Genomic DNA, 14124 nt, shown 5'->3' on the forward strand with positions numbered 1-14124 from the left:
CAGAACCTTGTATTGTGTAGATTATGTTGGATTGATTGATATACCCATTCAGAGTTTCCTGTTATGGCTTCTAGAAAAGCATCTCATTGCTCTATTCAACTTTCAGCCATCAAATACTTATTTGGTGGAGAATTTAAATGTTTTACAATTTTCTTAGTCTCATATTTAAAATGGATGCAGTACCATTAAAATCAGAAGCATAAGCTACATCTGGTGTTTGGGGGTTAGAGTTCTTTTTGTTTCTTTCTAATGTGCACATTCTGGTTAAAGAATGACTTCTTTTGCTTATTGATTATTCTGATTTTACTCTTTCCCCTCTTTCTTAAAAATAATCTTAAAGCGTGTATCTCCCAGTGGGTGGTATTTACTGTCCTTTTTGCTTATGACTAATGAGTTGGAAATTATTGGCAATTGGAAAACCTTGGCAGTAAGTGATTGCCTGCTTATTAAACTTTACTCAGGTGCTCTCTGCATTATCCAGTGAACAGAACCATGGAATCCAGAAGCTGACTGTTTAGCTGGTCCAACAACCTGTCTAATGCTCTTGGTCTAGGGGTTCATACACATCATGTCTGGACACTGGCACAGGTGAGGAGCCCATTCCTCCTTTGGACCACTCTGTCAGACAATTCTTCATTAGATTGTTCTGAAGTCTTCCTGAAGCTTCCATTTATTGATCACAATTCTAGCTAATGGCAACATATAGAAACTTCCTTCCATTTCTCACATAACAACCCATCAGCTGTTTTGCCTATTTGAGTCTTTTCTTTCCCAGTTCCTTCACTTGTATTTCATAGGAGTCCCCTGACCAGCCTGGTCAATCAGAAACTCTAATACGATCTCTGCTAGAAAGTTGATATGACTTGAGTTCTGTTGCTGTTTTTTTTTTTTTTTAATTTATTTATTTTTGGCTGTGTTGGGTCTTCGTTGCTGCATGCAGGCTTTCTCTAGTTGCAGTGAGTGGGGGCTACTCTTCGTTGCGGAGCACAGGCTCTAGGCGTGCGGGCTTCAGTAGTTGTGGCACGTGGACTCAGTAGTTGTGGCTTGCAGGCTCTAGAGCACAGGCTCAGCAGTTGTGGCGCACGGGCTCATTTGCTCCATGGCATGTGGGAACTTCCTGGACCAAGGATCGAACCCGTGTCCCCTGCATTGGCAGGCGGATTCTTAACCACTGCGCCACCAGGGAAGCCCTCTGTTGTTTTTATCAAGACATTTTGAAAACTATTCTAACTTTTTAAACAACTATTTATTTTTCTATTTAATAAGACCCTCTTTAAAATCTATTTTATATTATGAAATATTCAAAATGCAAAAAAGTAAAAGTACCTGGTTTTCAAATAGAAAAAGCAAATCCAGACTTAGGAAAGAAAGACTTTATTTGAGGAGATTATTGCACGATGGGGAAAGGGACTATTGCAGTTAGGTAGAACACTTTGACCATAAGATCTGCAAGCATCTCAAACATTATGCAAAAAGGGATTTTCTTTAATAGAAAGAGTAACAAGGCTAGAGAGAATGGTGTAGGGAAGTGGGATGAAAGGGTAGGAAGATGGGATAGTAGATTAAAGAATGTTCTACCTTAAGGCCAGTCTATTCTCCACAGGCTTATAAAGGAGGAGCTGTCTGCTGGCCAGAGAGACCTGGGGGTAGGAGAGAAGTTAACCATAGTTTAACAAGCACTTTGTCCCGACAGATCCGTAGGGACAAGCAGTTCAGCTAATCATACATGAGGCAAAGAATGGGAATTTGGTCTGTACCTGGTCATGCTTAAGGTAAACAAGGGTGTTATCCATGAATCTTATCTAATTTACATGGGGACTAGTGGTTCTTTGCAGTAAGCCATTTTCCGGAACGCAAAAGAGTGAGTGGGGGGATTTCTTTAAACATTGCTGTTTTCCAGGATCTCAGGGCTCTAATAAAACTCAACGTTGTTACTATTCACCACTGGACTTCACAAATGTCAACATTTTGGGCCATATTTGCTCCAAAAACATTTTTTAAAGAAATACATACTACAGGTATAGTGAACCTATGCAACCTATTTCGTTTCCTTATTTTTCTCCCCAGAGTTAACCAGTACACCGAGGTACATATATATCTCTTTTATAGACTTTGCTGCTTATATATGATCCATCAAACACACATACACACACACACACACACACACACACACACACAGAGTATTGTTTGATGTGCTCTCAGTTTGCTAAGTGGTATCATACAATATATCCATATGTATCTATCTCTAACCTATCCTCTATCTCTATCTCTCCTATATCTATATCTCACTTTTTTTCACTCAATTTGTTTTTGTGTATCTTTGAACTTGCGTCCATGTAAAAAAGTTTTTTTAAGGTGTATACCTAGAAGTGGAGTTTCTGAAACTTTACTAGATACCGTCAAATTTTTCCCTAAAGCAGTTGTACAAATTTGTACCCACCTCTCTCCAGCAGTCTATGACAACTCCTTGTGCTCCACATTCTTACAGTATTTTGTAGTGTCAGAATAAAATTCTTGCCGTATTGTTAAGCATGAACTGTTGTATCTTTTTGTGTTAAGTTTTAGTTCCTGATTAGTAATGAGGTTGGGTTTATTTTTACGTTTATAGATCATTTGGTTTTTAATTTTTGCAATATAGCTATTTGTATTCTTTGCCCACTTTCCTCGAGTTGTTTTTCTTTTCTTATTGATTTGTAGATATTCTTCATGGTTTCTATATACCAATTTCTTTGTTGATCATATACATCAAAAAGACCAGTACCTAATCTGTTTGCTTTCATAGTTTTTATATTTGAATGTAGCTAAGTGTTTCAGTTAGCTTAAGGTAGATCATGCCATGGTAACAGAACTCCCAAACCTCAGGGTTTACAGCAACAAAAGTTTATTTTTTTACTCACATTCACATGGGTTGACAGGCCCTGCTCCACATATTTTTCACTCCAGGGATCATAGCTGAAGATGCACTCTTATCTTAGACGTGCCAGTCTTGTAGCAGAGAGAAGAGAGAGATTGCAGACCCACAGAAAGGCTCTTAAAGCTTCTGTTTGCAAGTGGCACATATCACTTTATACCCACATTTTATTGGCCAAAGCAAGTGACATGAGGTGAGGGTATATAATCTCCCATAGGTGAAACTGGTAGGGCGGGGTAGCAAATCTGTTCAGAGTGATACAGTCTGCTGCGCCACGTTCCCCAATCCCTTTCTTTGTGGTTTGTGCTTTTCGTGCCCTGTTGAAATAATTCCCTACCTAATGTCATAAAAATATTCTCCTATATAGTCTTTGGAAGACTTGATTTTTACATTTGTGTTTTTGATCTATCTGGAATTTATTTGGGGTATGGTGTGAGATAGATATCTAAGTTTAGTTTATTTTTATGGATAATCAAATATGCCTACCAGCATTCATCAGCCATTCCGTCCCTTTTCCTCTGATATTTTTAATGTGATCTGTGCCATATATCCAGTTCCCAGGTATATGTGGTCTCTTTCCAGTGTCTCCAAATAGGTTCTATTTGTCTATTTGTGTATGCTTATGCTAATTACTCTCTCTCTGTTGGTCTCTCTCCATATATATGTATATATGTATATGTATATATATAAATATATTAAAAAATATATATATATAACTTTAGAAATATATCCAAGCATGGTTCAGCCATGGGGCTTTACTTACTCAAGGAAGACTTTCACCATGTCAGGTGGAGATTTTTTACCATTTAGGTTTCCCGTCTTGGAGACAGCCTCTTCCAGGACTTGGTTTCCTTGCCTTCTTTCCTGGCCCTACCCTCCATATCCATGACATTGGCTGCTTTTGTCACATCTCTGGCTTTGAGTTCCTGCTTCATTTCTGACACTTGAGATTTACCTTTCTAACTTATTATTATTTCTCAGCTTTGAAAACTACTTTGGGGGTTATATTTTATCCAGCATTTTGTTATTTTGGTAACATGAGGGGAGTCTATACAGCTCAGTCTGTCCTGTTGCTGAAACCCATAGGAGACTTTTTAAAAGTTGAAAATCTACAATATTCAAATGAGGGAAGATCTAATGGTAGATTTAATAATAACTTGGTTGACAAAAGAAATATATTATGGATCACAAGCCTTCCCAGGGAGTCTCAGATTATGTATTGAAGCAACGAGCTTTTAAAATTAATTAAAAAGCTATCTGTTACCCAAGCCATTTTGATAGCCAAGCTTAGCTTATAGGAAATTCTCTGACTTTGTTCCTTGCTATAGTGTGTTGAATTTAATGTCTCTGCCAATTATCTCTATTTTCAATAAATATCAGAAGCACACTGAAAGAAGCTTTCAGATTTCAGTGTGTGTATTTGTGTGTGTGTGTGTGTGTGTACATGCGCATGTGCATGAGAGTGTGTGCAGAAGGGAAGGAGAAAGTGGGGATTAGAGAGGGGAAGGGAAGAGGGAGGGAAAATTTTCTTTTGTTCCTTCCCTTTCCCACAGCTACTTTCCTGCCTGCAACAATTTCTCTCCCCTGCAAGCTTAGAGTGAAAGTGAATGTTATGTGTAACCCAAGTGTCTGGTGCCTGTATAGGCTCTAACCACGTAATGGAAAGATCTTATTATTCACCCTTCTCAACTGAGGATCACCTTGCTTTCGTATATTTGGGCTGCATCTTAGTCATTCCTGGTTCTGCCTGTTCTCTATTACTGCTTAGTTCCTAACCATGGTTTTGTTCTGCCTTTGGCCCCTGCATGTCCTGCTCTAGCACTTGACTTAATAATATAATGCGTAAGTGTGCAGATTCTGGAGACAGATGATCTGGTATCAAATCCTGGCTTGACACTTATCAGCTGTAGGATCTTGGGTCTCTGACTTAATCTTTCTGTATTTCAGTCTTCTCACCTATAAAATGGGTATAAAATGTATAGCTACTTCCTGGAGTTGTTGTGAGGGTTATATAGTAAGTGGCTTGTCCAATACCCTCAGATTTTGTTTCCATTTCTGTGCACACATGTTCCAGATGAGCTGTCACTCCCGAGCTAGCACTGGGTGTCTTTATTGTCAACTGCCCTTGGCTGTCAGAACCTGCTTTGTAAATTTCCAAAGGTACTTGGAAATTTGTTTGTGTGCCCCCACCCCAGCCTTTTAATCAATGACTGACACTTGTAGAGTGTAAATAACTCCATCATCCTTGCCCCCTAACCATCAGACACACTGGGTGACATAACTCTGAGGTATGTTTTACATCAGAGCTGCTGTGGGATTGAGTTATCTTCCCTCTGACATGGCTCACTTCTTTGCTTGGCCTCCTTCAATTTCTGGTCCTACTTCACCACTGCCACTTCTCCTGAAAATGCTTTTATTAAATCACTTGCACACAAATCCTTGCCTCAGAGTCTGGTTCAGGGGAAGTCAACTTAAAGCAGTTTATTTGGCTTACTATCTACATAGGGTGCTTTGCACATAGGATGTCACGTAAGTGTTAGCTTTATTATTCATGCTATTACTATGCTGGTCGAATGCAGGATGGTTTGGTTAAAGTCCCCTTTTCCTCACTGCCTTATCCCTAGAATATATATCTTATTATACTTAGTAATTCACAAAAGGACTGCTAAGATTATGCAAGGCTGTTATGTACCAGCTTTCCAGAATGTTTGGGAATAACAGTAGAGGACATAAAAAGTTAAAACTGGATGATGAATACAACTTATTTGTTAAGAGGACTCTACAAATAAATAGAGTCTGGCCTTGCCTTCTTCACCGGTGGGCTATACTTCTCTCTGATCCTGAGTGAGGGGCAAGCTCCTTTAAGTCTTTGTGATGTAAAGCCCCATCCTCTTCAGAAAACTCTGTCTACTCACAGGATCTTTCTAAACTGTGACTTTGGATATGATCCTTTTTTTTGAGTGACTGATATATGAGTAATATACCAGGATTTATATCCATATAACATGTGAATAATATACCAGGATTTATATCCATATAACATGTCAGACACTAATTTTGTAGCCTTTTACAATATTGTGAGAAGAAAAAGAAAAAACTTTTAATGAAAAAAAAAACAGTTTTGAATTCAAGGACTGCAAGCATTAAAAGGGTTTGGTCAGCCAATGTATTGTTTTGTAAGCCAACATTTTAATGTTCTTTTTGAAAGAGATGGAACAGTTTGTTTTAAGACTTGAGACAGTAAATGTCAAGTCTGAACCCATATGCTAGATTGTAAGTGTTCAGATAGCTGTATTATGTGAAATTCTAGAAAATTGGGTTTGCCATGGAAATGTTATTATAGCTGTAACCATGGGTAGGCTATTGTGGTTTTGTTTCTGACCATAAAAAAAGCACTGAAATTTATACCCCAGGGGTAACTGAAGAGGCAAATATAAATGAAGCATTTCAGTTATTCTAAAATAAGACTGTTTCCGCCCCCCCCATTGTCAGTTATAAATTAATATAATACTTTAATTTTCAAATAGACTCTTGCACTTATAAGAGATTACAATTTAGACAAGTTCTGAATGCTGATGAATAATATTTAGCTTAGGTTTTGAAGTATGTGGTATGAAGGAGTTATGTCAAAGTTTTGAGTTTGGAGCATCTGGGGTTATTCTGGAATTCCTTACAGAATGGTAAATTTAGAAAGAGAATGAAACTATACTATACTGATTTTTCACTCAGAACTAACCTCACCATAAATTTGCTAAACTATAAGAGATATTTACTGTTTGTAGTTGTACTGTTCGGGGACAGGATTTGACATAGTGTATTAGTTTTCTATTGCTGCTGTAACAAATTACCACAAACATAGAGGCTTAAAACAACATTATTTATTGTCTCACAGTTTCCATAGATTAGGAGTTCAGGTACAATTTAGCTAGGTCCTTTTCTCAGGGCTTCACAAGATTGCAAAGTGCCAGCTGGGCTGCATTTCTTTCTGAAACTCAGGGTCCTTTTTCAAGCTCCTGTGATTGTTGGCAGAATTCAGGTCTCTGAGATGATAGGACTGAGGACCTCATTTTCTTGCTGGCAATTAGCCAGGGTAATTTTAGCACCTAGAGGTCTCACATAGTGTTTGGCACGTGGCCTTCTTACAACATGGCTGCATACCTCTTCAAGGCCGGCAGGAGAATCTCTCCCTCCAGTCTGAAAGACATTCTTATATAATGTAACATAATCACAGGAGTGGCGATACTGTCATTTTTGCCATATAATGTAACCTAACCAAGGGAGTCATTATCCTATTACCCTTGCTGTATTCTGTTGGCTAAGAAGCAGGTCATAGTTTCTTCTGAACTGAAGGGGATTATGTAAAGGCATGCATTACTCATTGGAGGTCAGGTTAGGGAGAGCCCACTGTTCTTGGTATACCCAAAGCTACGTAAATAGGTCATATATCACATTAAAGTTGAACTAGTGTCTGGTAGTTTTTCCATTTCATGGCATAGTATGGTAAATTAAGATATAATTTTAAAATTAGTACATTATGGAGTCACAGTGACATGAGTCACTGAAATCACTGATGGTTTTGAATAAAGCATTCTTTGTCTTAAATTTGTTTCTAAAAGTTCATAAAATAAATAAGAGGTATATGTTACCCTCATGACCGTGATGACATTTGTACTTGTGATTAGTACTTCTTGGTCAGCCCAGAGCTTCAGAAGATTTTGATGGATTACAGGGGTAGAAAAATTTCATAGAGGATTAGATCTGGCGATAACAAAATGATACTCCAAGAACAATAAACAACAGCCAGTTAGAAGATGCAGTACAAAAACGCTCATTTATAATAGTGATAAAAGGTGAAATACCTAGAAATAAAATTAACAAAAATTCACAAGATCTACGTGAAAAAAATTAAAATATTACTAAAGAACACAAAGAAGACTGGGGCATATGCTGAGGCATTTCATGTTCATGGAAAGGAAGATTTAATATTATAAAGCTGATATTTCTCCCTTAGTTAATCTATAAATCTAAGCTAAAATACTAACAGAATTTTTGTTCTGTTTTGTCTTAACTAACAAGTTTACTCTGAAATTCATGTGGAAAAATGATCAAGAAACTGTAGTGTGGAAAATTCTAGCTACGCTAAAAGAGAAAGAGATGATTTAGGCAGGACTTGCCAATCACATATTAATATGTATATGCTACAATAAAGCTACATTATTTAAGTGTAGTACTGGTATATGAATAGAAAGAATACAAAGTTGTGAAATAGACTCAAATATATATAGAATTTTAATGTAAAAGTGGTATTTCAAATCAATGGAGAAAAGATGCTTTATTCAATAAATTCTCATGGGACAATTGGATAGCTTTTTGAAAGAAAGCATAAAGCATGATCCCTATCTCCCCCCAGCCCCCAAGCAAATCCAGATGGGTCAAAGGCATAAATATTAAAATATTAGAATGATTATGTAGCAGAGGAATTGTGCAAGATGGTTTTATAAACTTGGTGTTTGGAAGGCCTTTCTACAAATGACACAACCCTTCTGAAATCCATTACAATGATTTAATTTACTTTCATAAAAATAAATATAATAGAAAATATTGTAAACATAGAAAAATTATAAAACTGGAAAAATATTTGAAATATACTATATAAAAATACTGTTTTTAATATGTAAAGTAGCCTATAAATCAATAAAGAAAAAGACTGTGAGCTAAAAGAAAAGTGAGGAAATTTTACTAAGGAAATAAAAATGACTCAAACAGATAAAACACTTCACTCAAGATAAAGACAAATATATAACCATAATAATATACCACTTATTTTCACTATATTAAGTTGGCAAAGAAAAGTTTGATAATACATGGTTAACCAGACATAGGGAGACTTAGTCTCTTACATTACTGGTGAGAGTGTAATTTTTTAAAAATAAATGGGAGTGATTTCTTTGTCTTTGACAGAAGGACTTTATTTATTTAATATTTATTTTAGGACTTTATTTATTTAATATTTATTTTATTTATTTATTTTCTTGGTTGTGCCGGGTCTTAGTTGCAGCATGTGGGATCTTTCCTTGCGGCACGTGGGCTTCTCTCTAGTTGTGGCGCATGGGCTTCTTTCTAGTTGTGAGGCACGGACTCCAGGGCGCTTGGGCTCTGTAGTTTGTGGCACGTGGGCTCTCTCGTTGAGGCGCGCGAGCTCAGTAGTTGTGGCATGCGGGCTTAGTTGCCCAGCGGCATGTGGGATCTTAGTTCCCTGACCAGGGATCGAATCCGTGTCCCCTGCATTGGAAGGCAGATTCTTTACCACTGGACCACCAGGGAAGTCCTGTGAGAGTGTAATTTGATACAGACTCTTTGGAGGATAACTTAACAATATCTAGCTAACTGAGAAATTCAGATAGCCTTTGATCCTGCTATATATTTTCTATGTATTGATCCTAAAGTATACTCATACATGAGCAAAATGAATGTGTATAGACATTCATGATAGTATCGTTTATAATAGAAACATTTGGAAGTGACCTAAATGGCCTTTAATAGAATGTTGTTTAAATAAAATATGGTTCGTGAGGATAATAAGAGCTTTCTTTGGATATTAGTGTGTGCCAAGTACTATAGTATGCACTTTACATATACAATCTAACTCTCACAACAAATATATGAGGTAAGAATAATTATTATCCTCTTTTTACAAAATGGGAAACTGAGACACAGAGAGGACAACTAACTTGCTCCTAATAAATAGAGGGGACTCAAACTGAGGCTCTTGAGTTGACATAGTCTTACTAGGCTACAGTTTCTCCCATACATGTGGAATTCTAATTCTAGGAAGGTTTGAAAAAGAAAGAAGCCACTCTATGTACTGTACTGATATCCTAGACTGTCTAGAAATACAAATATTTGTGTATTTCTAAGATACGTATTTTATAAGAAAACTGCAAGGAATGGAATGGTGTAGCATATTATCATTTTGTGGAAAAAAGACTATATTGATAAATGTTTATAAATACATGGTCAGTCTTCACAGATACAAAAAAATTAGCACTAGTGTTTGCATCAGGGGAGAGGAACTAAGTATCTTGGGGAACAGAGGATGGAAGACCATTTATTGTTTATGTTTATCATTTTGTGTATTTTGAATTTTGTGCTATGCACACATACTATTTATTAAAGAAAAATAAAATAAATAATAATAACAAAAGCAGTAAACACAGGAAAGAGTAATTCAGAGGCCTGGTTTATATAGCATGTTTTTGTAAGTATCTTACTTCCACTTATAAGGACAGTTTATGTTATAAAAATTTAACATGCACCATAACTAAGTGGAAAGATGAGTTCTAAGAACTGAGAAGAGATATTTAGTTATAACACATAGAACCAACAAAGGATTATTATCTAAGACATATAAAGGAATCTTACACTTCAGTAAGAAAAAGAAAAACAAACTAATAGAAAAAATGAACAAAGATATGAACAGGTAATTCATAGAAGAGCAAGTTTATGCTAACAAACACATGAAAAGACGATCAACCACATTTAATAAATATGGGAAGGCAAATTAAAATGAGGTATATCATTTCACACTCCCAAATTTAAAAGTTTGACAGTAAGAAGTATCAACAAGGATGGAGAACAATAGCAAGAACTGCTGGTGGAGTGCAAATTGGTACAGCCACTTTGGGAATAATGTGGTAATGCTTAGCAGAGTGGAAGATGCCCCTAAAGACCATGTGACTCAGCAGTTCCATCCATATCTGCTCAGGGAGAACCATGCAAGGATGTTCACAGTAGCATTTTTTTTTTAAATAAAAATTTTACTGGATATGTTAGGTAATGTAATTCTCATATATTTTATCTTAGAATTTCTAAAGCATTTGGCAAATAATACCCATGGCATCTATGAAATTGGCATTGCTACCATGTTTTTACTTTTTTTAGTGGTGGCTCTAGAATTTGCAATGCACATTGACAACCAATCCAAATAACATTGTACCACTTCATGGGTATTGCAAGTACTTTATAATAACCAAGCATGATGGTTAATTTTGTGTCAGCTTGATTGGCCAAGAGGTGGTCAGACTAAACATTTTTTCTGAGTGTGTCTGTGAGGGTGTTTCTGGATGAGATTAATATTTGATTGGTGGCTCAATAAAGTAATTGCCCTCCCCAATACGAGTGGGCATCATTCGATCTGTTGAGTGCTTGAACTGAACAAAAGGCAGAAGAATGAGCAATTCACCCCTTTTTTCCCTGCCTCACTGATTGGGCTAGGACAACTTAACATATTTTCTTCTGCCTTTGACTGGGATTTACACAAGCAGCTTCCCTAGATCTCAGGCCTTAAGGACTCAGACTAAATTGCACCATGGGTTCTCCTGAGTCTCCAGCTTACAGATTACATCTTGGGATTTCTCAACCTCCATAATTGGATACGCCAATTCCTCATTATACACACACACACACACACACACACACACACACACTACTGGTTCTGTTTCTGGAGAACCCTAATACATCAAGTAATCCTAATTCTGCTATCCCATCCCTTGTATCATTGCTGTCATTCATTTCACTTATACATAAGCAATAATCATCAAATATATTGTTGCTATTATTATTTTGAACAAACTGTTATCTGTTAGATCAACTAAGAATAAGAAAAATAAATGTTTTTATATACCTTCACTTATTCATTCTCTCTGATCTTCTTCCTTTATTTATTTTTTTAAAATTAATTAATTAATTAATTAATTTTTGGCTGTGTTGGGTCTTCGTTTCTGTGTGAGGGCTTTCTCTAGTTGTGGCAAGCGGGGGCCACTCTTCATCGCGGTGCGCGGGCCTCTCACTATTGCGGCCTCTCTTGTTGTGGAGCATAGGCTCCAGACGCACAGGCTCAGTAGTTGTGGCTCATGGGCCTAGTTGCTGTGCGGCATGTGGGATCTTCCCAGACCAGGGCTCAAACCCGTGTTCCCTGCATTGGCAGGCAGATTCTCAACCACTGCGCCACCAGGGAAGCGCTTCTTCCTTTCTTTATGTAGATCTGAGTTTCAGACCTTATATTATTTTCCTTCTCTCTGAAGAACTTTTTAAAAAATTTCTTGCAAAGCAGATCTACTGGCAACAAATTCCCTTAATTTTTGTTTGAGAAAATCTTTATTTCGCCTTTACTTTTGAAGGATAATTTCAGAGGATACAGAATTCTATTTTGGTGGCTTTTTTTTCTCTCAATACTTGAAATATTTCAATCCACTTTCTTCTTGCTTGCATGGTTTCTGAAGAGAAGTCAGATGTAATTCTTATCTTTGCTCCTCTATAGCTGAGGTATTTTTTCCCTCTGGCTTCTTTCAAGATTTTTTCTTTTTCTTTTCTTTTTTAAAAAAATTGAGATATAATTGACATATAACAAGATTTTTTTCAAAAAAATATTTATTTATTTATTTGGCTGTGCTGGGTCTTAGTTGTGGCATGCGGGATCTTCGTTGCCATGTGCAGGATCTTCTTTGCAGCATGCGGGCTCTTTTAGTTGCAGCATGTGGGCTCTTAGTTGTGGCATGTGGGATCTAGTTCCCTGACCAAGGACTGAACCTGGGCCCCCTGTGTTGGGAGTGTGGAGTCTTAACCGTTGGACCACCAGCGAAGTCTCAAGATTTTTTCTTTATCTTTGATTTTCTGCAGCTTGAATATGATATGCCTAGGCATAGTGGGGGTTTTGTTTGTTTTTTTTGGCATTCATCTTGCTTGGTGTTTTCTGAACTTCTTGGATCTGTGCTTTGGTGTCAGACATTAGTTTGGGGAAATTCTCAGTCATTATTGCTTCAGATATTGCTTTTGTTCCCCTCTCTCTTTGTTTTCCTTCTGGTATTCCATTGTATGTATGTTACACCTTTTGTAGTTGTCCCACAGTACTTGGATATTCTGTTCTGTTTTTTGTTTTTAATAAATTTATTCATTTATTTATTTTTTGGCTGTGTTGGGTCTTCGTTGCAGTGCGCAGGCTTTCTCTAGTTGCAGTGAGTGGGGGCTACTCTTCATTGCAGTGCACGGGCTTCTCATTGCAGCAGCTTCTCTGTTGCAGAGCACGGGCTCTAGGCACGTGGGCTTCAGTAGTTGTGGCACATGGGCTCAGTAGTTGTGGCTCATGGGCTCTAGGGCACAGGCTCAGTAGTTGTGGCATAAGGACTTAGTTGTTCCTCGGCATGTGGGATCTTCCTGGACCAGGGCTCGAACCTGTGTCCCCTGCATTGGCAGGTGGATCCTTAACCACTGCGCCACTAGGGAAGTCCCTTTTTCAGTATTTTTATTTTTGCTTTCAGTTTCTACTGACATATCCTCAAGCTCAGAGATACTTTTCGCAGCTGTGTCTAGTATACTAATGAGCCTAGTGAAGACATTATTTTTGTTATAGTGTTTTTGATTTCTAGCACTTCATTTTGATACTTTCTTAGAATTTCCATCTCTGCTTATATTGCCTATCTGTTCTTTCATGTGTCTACTTTTCCCATTAGAGCTCTTAGCACATTAATCATAGTTGTTTTAAATTCATGGTCTGATAATTCCAACTTTCCTGCCATATCTGAATCTGGTTCTGATTCTAGTTCATTCTCTTCAAACTGTGTTTTTTGCCTTTTAGTACGCCTTGTAATTTTCTGTTAAAAGCCAGATATGATGTATGGGGTAAAAGGAACTTATGTAAATAGGCCTTTAGGGGTGTGGTGGTAGGGTGTTGGGGGAGGGGACGTGTTCTATAGTCCTATGATTTGGTCTCAGTCGTCTACTGAGCCTGCACCCCTGCTCTGTGAACTTCACAAGTACTTCTCAGTTTTTCCCCCTGCCTTAGGTGGGGGACAGGATGGCTAAAGGAGGCTGGAGTTGGGGTTGAATGGCTGGAGTTCCTTTCCACCAAGTAGATTAGGCTCTGATAAAACCCCAGTAGTTTAGGGTCTTGTAAAATAGTTTCTTACAGGGCAAGCTTTGTTAAGAACAGAATGCTTGGGGCTTCCCTGGTGGTGCAGTGGTTAAGAATCTGCCTGCCAATGCAGGGGACATGGGTTCGAGCCCTGGTCTGGGAAGATCCCACATGCCACGGACCAGCTAAGCCCGTGTGCCACAACTACTGAGCCTGCGTTCTAGAGCCCGTGAGCCACAACTAATGAAACCCGTGTGCCACAACTACTGAAGCCCGCATACCTAGAGCCTGTGTGCTGCAACAA

This window comes from Balaenoptera borealis (assembly GCF_965194805.1).
Source record: "Balaenoptera borealis genome assembly, chromosome: 4".
In the NCBI taxonomy this organism is placed as follows: domain Eukaryota; kingdom Metazoa; phylum Chordata; class Mammalia; order Artiodactyla; family Balaenopteridae; genus Balaenoptera; species Balaenoptera borealis.